The 11,209-nt window shown below is 36.1% G+C and overlaps 1 pseudogene; it reads right to left on the bottom strand.

The window, feature by feature from the left end:
* Nucleotides 1–879: 879 nt before the first annotated feature.
* LOC147830399 (U2 spliceosomal RNA) lies at nt 880–1,008 on the bottom strand (annotated as a pseudogene).
* Nucleotides 1,009–11,209: the final 10,201 nt, after the last annotated feature.

Below are 11,209 nucleotides of genomic sequence, written 5' to 3'. Positions count from 1 at the left end.
TTTCTCCACCAGTACCTTCCACATCTGCTTCTGCCTGGAGTCTGCTGACCAGGTAAGGACTGAAGCTACTGAAACATGGGCCAAAATAAACCTCTCCTCCTATCAGTTGTGGATGTGGAACCGTATCTGAGCAATGAAAAAATGACCAAGATAGTGACGATATTAGTGATCTTGCTTGTGTTTTGAGGCATTAAAAAAACATGCAAAATGCACATGTGTAAGGGTCTGTAGCATTTTTTTTTTGAATATTTTAAACAGTCAGCCTGGTTGGAGTATCACCAAAAAAGGTTGACATATAATTTCATGTGAGAGAGCCAGAGAAGTAAGCAGACAGCATACATGGAATTTGCTTGAAAAACGAGTTGAGAAGCAAGTTACTTCATAATTTGTTCTTAGAGGGTGTCCCAACAAAGTGGGTCTCACTACTGCTACTGCCTATGCTACAACTGTGTTAGATGTCTGTCATTTGGCAAAATCCTGAGAAAATCAACTTACAGATTGGAAGATCAATTTTGCCTCATGGGTTTCAGATGTTTCAGTCCATGGTCACTTAGTGTCACCTTGTTGGTTCCATGCCCATGGTAAGGCAAAGCATTACAGTGGGGAGAATGTGGTGTAGCAAAGTAATGACACAAGGCAGACAGGAGACAGAGAAAGAGATATGACAAGGATCATGGAAATGTATATCCTGTAAACAGACTTATCATTTCATTACCCTTCCATCACTCAATATCCACAAAGGATATGAGGAAAAGTTTACTTCAAAAGGAGGCTTTAAAGGGGAAATGATACATGTGGTGATGAGATATTTTATGTTATAATTATAAAATTATATCATTCCAAAACTATAGAATTGTTCACTACAATGATAAATTTCATTGTACGTACATTATGTCTCAACCTGATTTTAAAGTTTATTAACCCTTCAAAGAATGTTTAATTTTTTTCCAAACTGAGCATAGTAAATCTTTTCTACACTTGATCTTAGCCAAAAGGCCAAGAAGCGGTTTCCTATTTATACAGTACATTATTATCTTCTGAAATTTCACAAATAACCTTATTTCTATACAGTTTTCTCTTTAAAGTAGATATATCAAGCAATATACTTTAAATTTATATATCTTTAAATTAACAATTATGGAAACTACAGTTGTTCAAGGACTCACTAATCTTTCTTTGCTGACATCTATCTCTCTATCTGTATTCTTTTTGTTATTTATATTTATACTTATCCAATTTTCCCTTTGAATGTGATTGTAGAAAATATAAAGTGTGCCTTATCCACCCATTAACTAAGGGCAGCCTTAAGAGTTGTTCATTGGCCTTAGAAGTTTTAAATTATTAAATTGATTTAGAGACTTTTGACCACTCCAGCGTTCATGTATTAGCAATAATTCATTGTTTTCAGATAATATCAAAGAAAAATTTTACGTAAAGTGTATCTGTTAGTCTCATGTTTGAAATAAGGAAATTAGGACTTTAAAAGAAAAAAATGACTTTTGCTCAAGGTTGCGTATTTTGATGGATCATGTCTTTCATTGCTAGTTCAGAAACTCCTTCCAAATAATGATACTGTCATCGTGGAGATGATGTAGAGCTGTATCAAGGGGTGAACTTTCCAGAGAGTATTGTATTTTCTGTTAATATTGACATAGGAGGTAAGAAATCACATATTGTGACACAGGACAACCTGTTATTAACATGCTTCGTTATCTCATGGTTAGTAAATAGTATGAGTCAAATTGTATCTTTTCACATAGTCAGTGTGAATGATTTAACAGTACAATGCCAGGTGAATGTCCCAAGAAAGTTATGGAAAAATGATTCACAGTATTTTATAATTGAAAAAAAAGGATTTTTTTTTTTAATCTGGCACCAGGGATTGAACTCAGGACCTTGGGCTTGCCAGGCAGGCGTGCCACCGCCAAACTACATCCCCAGCACAAGGATCATTTTTTATTGGGCTTAATTTAATTTTTTTCCTGCTAAAACCAAGCACAGACCCTTTTCTGTTTGTATCACAGGGAACATGAGGAAAAAAATGGAAGCAGCCTACTAATATGGTAATCATTCTTCAGGTAATATACATTACTGGGATGTTCTATGTATAAAAGTGGATGGCAAATAAAAAATGAAAAATACAGAAGCCCATCAGATTACAAATGATGAAAATAATTATACATTAATGTTATAAATTTTCCTATGTTAATGGTATTATACTAGTAAAATTCACTAATCATTTGCATGTTTGGAAAACTTGCCAGATTATACCCTATTCACATTAGTTACTAAAAATCATAATTTTGGATAATTATTTGACCATTTTAATATTAAAAAACAAAACACATGAATATATAGTCTATATTCTATATATGTATTCTATATTCGCTCTCTCTCTCTCTCTATATATATATATACACACACACACATGAAACACCTTGTCTCTTCTGTTGACTTTGATGTGGGGCTGCTGAGACTGGCTAAATCGTTTTCATTGTGTATTCTCTGATATGGGAAATTTGAAGTCTGTAGAAATTATGCTCTAACTTGTGCGAGATATGCTTTCCTTTGGGTGCATCTTTTTTGAATTTGTTACTAAAGTGTGTTTTTAGTCATTTTTATCTTGTTTCTCTTGAATTAGAGCTTAGTGGTGTTCATTTTATCACAATGAGGTTTAAGCATATGACTCAAAATTTAGTTCTCTGAAACACAGGAAATAAATATGGATTACCAGGTTTAGTTGTGTGTTCCATATGTAGAGATTAATGCTTACATTCCTGATTTCACAGAATTAATTTTACAATAAAGGTATTCTATAAATATAATAAAGATTGTGTAGTTATATATAGGGATACAAACATTTTGTGTGTTCTCACAAATAATAATAATTTTGTGTATAAGCAATCATAAATCAGTGAGAAAAAATTTTTGTTATTAAATTCTGCTTTACTAGGTTTATTATTGAATACCTTGAATAAACAGAATTAAATTAATTCCTCAGGGTGCTATGTAGCATTCACATATTATGTCATGTCATGAAAGCATTTATTTAATGACAATTTTCTCTACATTAAAATAGAGATGATTTTAGACATTTTTTCTCAAGAAAATTTTCATAAGTGTGGAAAATGTTTCAATGTACTAAATCCCCAACAGTGTTAATGTTATAATTATTGAATACCTGTTTAGAAGTAATGAGCTAAAGTTTTGGCAGAACTTGTGACCTATAAAGGCTAATTTTTGGATATGAAATCCACCTCACCCCAGTAAGACACACTGAAAACCTTGATCACTGTAAATCTGTGTAGGGCATCCAGCAACATCTCCCTTTGGCTGGTAATTTATGTGGGATTCATCTCTTTGTCCTGAATGCTGTCAGTCCTCATAATCATATTATGTCTGCTCTTGCTCTTTCTGGATCTGGCAGCCTCAGCAATGTTGAATTGATTTTTAGTTGACTGTTTCCTCTTTTATTTCTGGAAGGAGTGTTAGTTGAATAGACTTCAATAAGAGAAAATATGCTTTCCCACATTTTAAGTTTAAGCATTTTATTTTTTGACTTTTTCTTGGGTCCTCTCACACAAGTCTTTTTAAAGCATTTTATCTTTAAAATCACTTGTTACAAATTCATGATAATGATGAGCTCTTCTTTGGACTAATTGAAGTCTTTAAGGTGAAATAGTATTATAATATATTCAATTGATATTTTAAAATATTAAATGTTTAAAATATATACTTTATGTATTTTATACTTAGATGGCTTCTCATAGATCTGAAGAATCTATATTTATTGATATAATAGTAAGAAAAATTGAATGTAGACATTATTAAGGTAAGATTTCATTAAATCTTTCCCTTAATTTCTCTCAACCTCAATGAGATACAACTTTAAAAAGCACTTGCTTCACCACAATCAGGCCATTGGCATAGAATATGAAGATATTAGACAGCAAATTGCAATCTTAAAGAAATACAAAAATATTTAATTTCTCAGCCTCATAGTACCATTGATGGTTCTTGAAATTAAGGAGACATATACATGTGTGGATATTTTAGAATATTATATATTAAATATTACAATAAAAGTGTGACTCAAAAATTGAAAAATATTGGCGACCAAAGTTAAACTTTGTGTAAATAAAAATAGTTGAGCTATGGAAATGCTAAATAAGCTGTTGCAACTAAACTACTCTTGAGAATCAGTAAGGGGATTACAAGTAAATAATTAATTATTTAGGCTATAAGAAGATTGAAAGATACTTCATAATTTTCACTGAAGCACTGGATTTTATCTTATATTTAGCATTGTATAACAGTGTAGTTAACACTGCACGTAGCTTGCTCAATTTTGATTTTTTTTCCCAGTAATGGGAATCCAACTCAGGACCTTATACTTGCCAGGCAGGCACAGCACCACTGAGCTAGATCCTTGACTCAATTTTGATTTTTTTCCTCTTTTTTTCTTTTCTTTTCCTTTCTTTTTTTTTTTGGTACTGGGGATCATCGAACTTAGGTTCTTGAGCTTGCGCAGCAGGCGGGGAAACCACTGAGCTAAATTCCTGGCCTCTTGATTTTTAATATTAGTTCAGAGGTATATAGGAGAGAAAATTTGTCAGAAAAAAATTTCAAAGTTACATCAATGATTTAAGAAACAGATGATTATAAGTGTTTGCTTCACTTTATTTTAATAACTAGCAATTGTTTCCTCTTTACATGACAGCAGGATTGGTTCCTCCTTGATGACTTCTTTAATCTCCCTCCTATCTTGATATCAAGAGTTTTAATGGTAATATAGATTCCCATAAGCAGCACTCATCTGATTATAAACATCATCACTGTGTATGATTTTCTATTTTGATAACTTGATCATATATAAGCATCATAGACAACATGGAAGAATGTCGGTCTCATTCTTTTTTTTTGTAATAAATTATTTTATTGGTACATTGTAGGTATACAACACAATTACATTTCTCATTGGGAATTGTACCTTTACATAATGCATCTTGGTTCTTATTTTCTCCCCATTCCTAGCCCTCCCTTCACGCCCTCCACCCTTCCCTATTTACAAAGACTTTATTTACATTTTTTCCATTTCTTATCATTTTTCCTTTCCCTTCTTTCCTTTCCCCTGCCCCTCCCACTACACCTACCCCTTTGGACCTTTTCTTCTTATTTTACATTATCAATTATTCATTCTAATCATTGGTACATTTTAGGTATACAATATAATGACATTCATCATTGGAAATTTGCACCTTTACATAGTCTCTCTTGGTTCTTATTTTTCACCCTAGCCCAGCCCTCCCTTCAACCCCTCCAATTCTCCCTATTTACAAAGATTTTGTTCCTATTTTTTCATTTTTGCATATTAATCCCATTCCCTTCTGTCCTTTCCCCTAGCCCTCCCACTTCCTTCCCCTTTGCCCCTTTTCTTCCTATTTCACATGACCTATTTTACATTTAGTACTTATTTACACTTTCAGTTTCTCACACCAGAGAAACTATTCAGTATATACACATGTGTGTCCTATTTATTTCACTTAAGAGTATTGCCTCAATGTGCATCCACTTAGCTATAAATGTCTCTAATTTCTCATTTTTTATGGCTGAGTAGTAGTCCATTTTATAAAAAAAAAATACATTTTCTTTATCCAGTCTCCAGTTGATGGGCATTTTGGCTGTTTCCAAGTTTTAGCTCTTACAAACTGTGCTGCTATGAATATGGGCGCACATATATCACTGTGATATGATTCTTTTAATTCTTTGGGGAAGATCCCCAGCAGTGGAATAGGGGTCAAATGGGACTTCAGGTCCTAGATCTTTGAGGTAACTCCATACTGATTTCCAAAGTGGTTACACCAGTCTACACTCCCACCAGCAGTGGAGCAGGGTTCCTCTTTCCCCAAAGCCCCACCAGCATTTGTTATTGATTGATTTCATGATAGCAGCCATTCTTTCTGCAGTGAAGTGGAATCTCAGCGTTGTTTTCATTTGCATCTCTCAAATGACCAGTGATGTTGAACATTTTTTCATGTATTTATTTGCTATTTCTACTTCTTTGTGTGAGAAATGTCTGTTCATTTCAGATGACCATTTTGGGATTGGGTCTTTACATTTGGGAGGTCTGATCTTTTTAAGTTCTTTATAGATTCAAGATAGTAGACCCTTGTCTGAGGAAGAGCAGGTGAAGATTTTTTCCCACATTGTGTGTTGTCTCTTCACACTGTTGGTGGTTTCTCTTGCTGTGCAGAAGCCTTTTAATAAGAAGAGACCCCACTTCTTGATTGTTTGTGCTAGTTCACGGGCAACTGAGGTTTGGTTCATAAAATCTTTTCCTACACTGATGTCGTCAATGGTTCTACCTAACCTCTGTTCCAACTGGTTCAGAGTTTCTATTTTAATATTTAGATCTTTAATCCATTTTGGTTTTAGTTTAGTTCATGGTGAGAGATATAGGTCTAGTTTTAATCTTTGGCAAGTTGAAGCCCAATTTTTCCAGCACCGTTTATTAAAGAGGCTATCTTTCCTTCAGTGAGGGTGTTTGGCTCCTTTATAGAAAATGAGATGGCTGAGTGTGTCTGGTGTTGTTTCTGTATCTTCCAATCTCTTCCACTGGTCCTCAAATCTGTTTCTTTGCCAGTACCATGCTGTTTTTATCACAGTAGCTTTGTAGTAGAGTTGCAGGTTGGGGATTGTGATACCCCCTGCCATGTCTCTGTTACCTAGAATTGCTTTTGCTATTCTGGGTCTCTTCTTGTTCCAAATGAACTTTTGGATTGTTTTCTCGAGGTCTATGAAGTATGCTGGTGGGATCTCAATTGGAATTGCATTAAACCTATATAGCAGTTTTGGAAGTATGACCATTTTCACTATATTAATCCTTCCTACCCAGGAGCAGGGGATGTCTGTCCATTTTCTGATATCATCTTCAATCTCTCTTTTCAGAGTGCCATAGTTTTCAGAGAAGAGGTCTTTGATTTCTTTCATTAGGATGATTCCTAGATATTTCAGTTTTTTGGATGCTATTGTGAAAGGAATTATTTGCCCTATTTCTCTCTCAGTGAGTCTGTCATTTGTGTAGAGGAAAGCTATTGATTTTTGTGTGTTGACCTTGTAACCAGCTACTTGACTGAATTTGGTTATTAAGTTTAGAAGACTTTTGGTGGAGTTCTTGGGGTCTTCTATATAGAGTATCATGTCATCTGCAAATAATGACAATTTGACTTATTCATTACTTATCTTTATTGCTTTTATTTCTTTCTCTTGGCTAATTGCTGTGGCTAGTATTTCCAGAATTATATTGACCAAGAGTGGTGATAGTGGACATCTTTGTCTTGTTCCTGATTTGAGTGTGAAGGATTTCAGTTTTTGACCATTTAGTATGATATTGGCTGTTGGTTATTCATAGATGGCTTCAATCAGTTTGAGGTAGAGAACATCTATTCCAATTTTTTGTAGGGTTTTTATCATAAATTCAGGTTGGATTTTGTCAAATGCTTTTTCTGATTCTATGGAGATAATCATATGGTTTTTGTCCTTGGCTCTATTGATTTAGTGTATTACATTGATTGATTTTCATATATTGAACCATCCCTGCATCTCTGGGATGAATCCCACTTGATCAGGGTTTCTGATCTTCTTGATGATCTTCTGCATTCTGTTTTCCAGTATCTTATTAAGGATTTTTGCATCTATGTTCATTAGTGAGATTGGTCTATAGTTCTCTTTTTCAGTTGGGTCTTTCTCTGCTTTGGGGATCAAGGTGATGCTTGCTTCTAGGAATGAATTTGGGAGTATTGCTTCCCTTTCAATTTCATTGAAGAGTTTAAACAGTAGTGGCAGTAGTCCCTCTCTAAATGTCTTTTAGAATTCAGCAGTGAAGCCATCAGGGCCCCGGCTTTTCTTAGTTGATAAGTTTTTAATTACATTTTCAATTTCATTGGTTGATATTGAGTTGTTCAGAATTTTTAGGTCTTCTTCATTCAAGTTTGGTAATTCAGATGTATCTAGGAATCTGTCCATTTCTTCTGTGTTGTCCATCTTATTGGCATATAGGTTCTGGAAGTAGGTATTGATGATCCTCTGGATTTCTGCTGGGTCTGTTGTAATTTCACCCTTTTCATTCCTAATTGCATGGATTTGGGCCTTTTCTTTCCTTTTTCTGACAAGGTTGACTGAAGGTTTGTCAATTTTGTTATTCTTTCAAAGAACCAACTCTTGGCTTCATTGATTTTTTGTATCATTCTCTTAGTCTCCATTGCGTTGATTTCTCCTCTGATCTTTATAATTTCCTCCCTTGTATGAGCTTTGAGGTTGTCCTGCTCTTCTTTTTCTAGAAGCTTGAGGTTCAGCATTAGGTTGTTTAATTGGGATCATTCTGTTTTCCTAATATGCGTATTCACTGCTATGAATTTCCCTCGTAAGACTGCTTTCATTGTGTCCCATAGATTCTGAGATGTTGTATTGTCATTGTCATTTAATTGAAGGAACTGTCTGATTTCTTCTTTAATTTCCTCTGTGACCCATTGGTTATTCAGAAGTGTGTTGTTCAATTTCCATGTGTTTATGAAAGTTTTTGAGTTTCTTTTGCTATGGATCTCCAATTTCATCGCACTATGGTCTGATAATATACAGGGGATAACTTTGATTCCTTTGCACTTACTTAAACATGTTCTGTCTGTGAGTATGTGGTCTATTTTTGAGAATGACCCATGTGCAACTGAGAAGAATGTGTATTCTGATTTTGTGGGGTGGAAGACTCTTTAAACATCTGTTAAGTTCAATTTGTTCAAGAGTTCGATTGAGTTCTAGTATTTCATTATTTATTTTTAGTCTAGTTGATCTATCTATTTGTGACAGTGGGGTGTTGAGGTCCCCCACTACAATTGTATTAGTGCATATTTGAATTTTCATGTCTATTAATATTTGTTTTATATAGTTGGGTGCACTAGTGTTTAGTGCATAGATATTTATGATTGTCCTCTCTTCCTCTTGGATTCTGCCCTTTACAAGGATGTAGTGTCCTTCTTCCCCTCTCTTAATCAGTGCTGGTTTGAAATCTACTTGATCTGCCAAGAGGATAGCTATTCCTGCTTTTTTTCAGGTTCCTGTTGCACGGAGTATTGTTTTCCACCCTTTAAGTTTCAGTCTATGAGTTTCCTTTTGATTTAAGTGTGTTTCTTGTATGCAGCATATTGTTGGATTTTGCTTCTTGACCCATTCTGCCAGTCTCTTTCTTTTGAATGGTGAATTGAGACCATTAACATTGATGGTTATAACTGAAATGTATTGACTTGTCATTGCCATGACTTTTTCTTTTTGTTGGGTTCTCCCCCTTTACATTTAATTTCTTGTCATGCCAGACGGGTTCATTCTGCTTTGCTTCCTGCGGTTTTGATCATCAATGCCTGTTCCTAGGATATTGTGTAAAATTCTTTGGAGTGCTGGTTTGATATTCACAAAGTTCCTAAGGTGCTCTTTGTCATGAAAGTATCTTATTTCTCCATTAATTTTGAAAGATAGTTTTGCAGGGTACATCAATCTGGGTTGGAGGCTGTTTTCTTTTAGGGCTTGGAATATGTCACTCCAAGCTCTTCTTGCCTTGATGGTTTGTGTTGAGAAGTGTGCTGTGATTCTGATGGACTTTCCTTTGTATGTGATTTGTTTCTTTTCCCTGGCTGTTTGGAGAACTTTGTTCTTCTGTTGTGTTTTTGGAGTCTTAACAATTATATGCCTATGTGTAGATTTTTTTTTGATCAAGGCTATTTGGAGTCCTATATGCCTCACTTATCTGTATGTCAAGCTCTTTTCCTCTTCTTGGGAAGTTTTCTGCCATTATTTCTGTGAAGAGGTTTTTTATGTCATCTGCACTCTCTCCTGTTTCTTCATTGAGCCCAATCAGTCTTATATCATTCTTCTTTGCATCATCTAGCAACTGCTCTATTGATTTCTCATGTTCCCTTATAATTTTGAAGCAATTTTTCTTTTCCTGGTCACTAATTGCAATCTTATCTTCTATATCTGAAATTCTGTCCTTACATTGGCTCATTCTGCTGTGTAGACTTTCAATGGAGTTTTTCATGTCCTGGAAATCTATTTGCATCTGTTTTATGGATTCCATTTGTTTCTTATGCTGGGATTCCATCATGTTCCTGAACGCCTCTCTAGATTTATTAATCATGTCTTGCACTAGGGGCACAATTTCTCCTGTTATCTGAGAAATTATTTCTGATTTCACTTTTTCCAGATTCCCTTTTGTTGCCAGTTCAGTGGGTCCAGGTGGTTGAGTATCAGAATGGTCCATCTCATTTCCCTTTGTGGTTGCTGTAGGTGATCTGGAAGTCTGGTTTTGAGACTTATTTACATGTTTTCTCATTTTGACTGGGGTGGTTTGCTGTTAGCACCTGCACGGATTACCTCCTCTGAGCTGGATGAGGTGGGACAGGGGCTGGATATAGTGGTAGGGATGGTCACCCAAAAGCCCTTTCCTGTGGGCTGGGAGCAGCAGGATGGATGGTGGCCAGGAAGCCCCTTCCTCTGGACCAGGAGCAGTGTGACTGTGGCTCAGAAGCCCCTCCCTCCGGCCCGGGAGTGGTGGGAGGGATGGTGACCTGGAAGCCCCTTCCTCTGGGCCAGGAGAAGCAGGACAGAAGGTGGCCCAAAATTCCTTTCCTCTGGGCTGGGAGCAGCGGGAGGGATGGTGACCGGGAAGTCCCTTCCTCTGGACTAGGAGCAGTGGGACAATGGCTTAGAAGCCCCTACCTCTGGGCCGGGAATAGCATGACTCAGTACCTTGGTCTGGTGGTCTGGTGTCCTGTGCGTCTTTGTAGTATGGAACCACGTGGCTGCCTGTCTGCAGCGGGGTGATTCTGTGTCTTTCATGTGACTCAGGACCTCTCAGGTGTGTTTTTTTTTATATAATAGAGTTCTCCTCTGCCATAAAGATAAAGTTTGGAAATTTATAATTAAGGTCCAGGATTTATCTCAGTGGTTCCAGCAAGGATCTGAGTTTAATCCCCCACAGCAAAGTGAGTTAGTGAAACTTTCCTGCCTCCCCTTCTCCACCTTTTCCAGATGACTGTGTCTTTCTCCAATTGGTGAGGACCCCATGAGATCAGAGTCTTCAGCACCTGCCCCTAGACGAGCATCAACAATTGATATGGACAGCTTAACCAGGCAGTCAGACAGGGCTAGGACTGGAGTGTCC

This window comes from Heterocephalus glaber, unplaced genomic scaffold (assembly GCF_053883595.1).
Source record: "Heterocephalus glaber isolate CG9 unplaced genomic scaffold, H.glaber_assembly_v1.0 deba00000122, whole genome shotgun sequence".
NCBI classification, from domain to species: domain Eukaryota; kingdom Metazoa; phylum Chordata; class Mammalia; order Rodentia; family Bathyergidae; genus Heterocephalus; species Heterocephalus glaber.
This window is presented reverse-complemented; position numbering and strand designations above follow the sequence as displayed.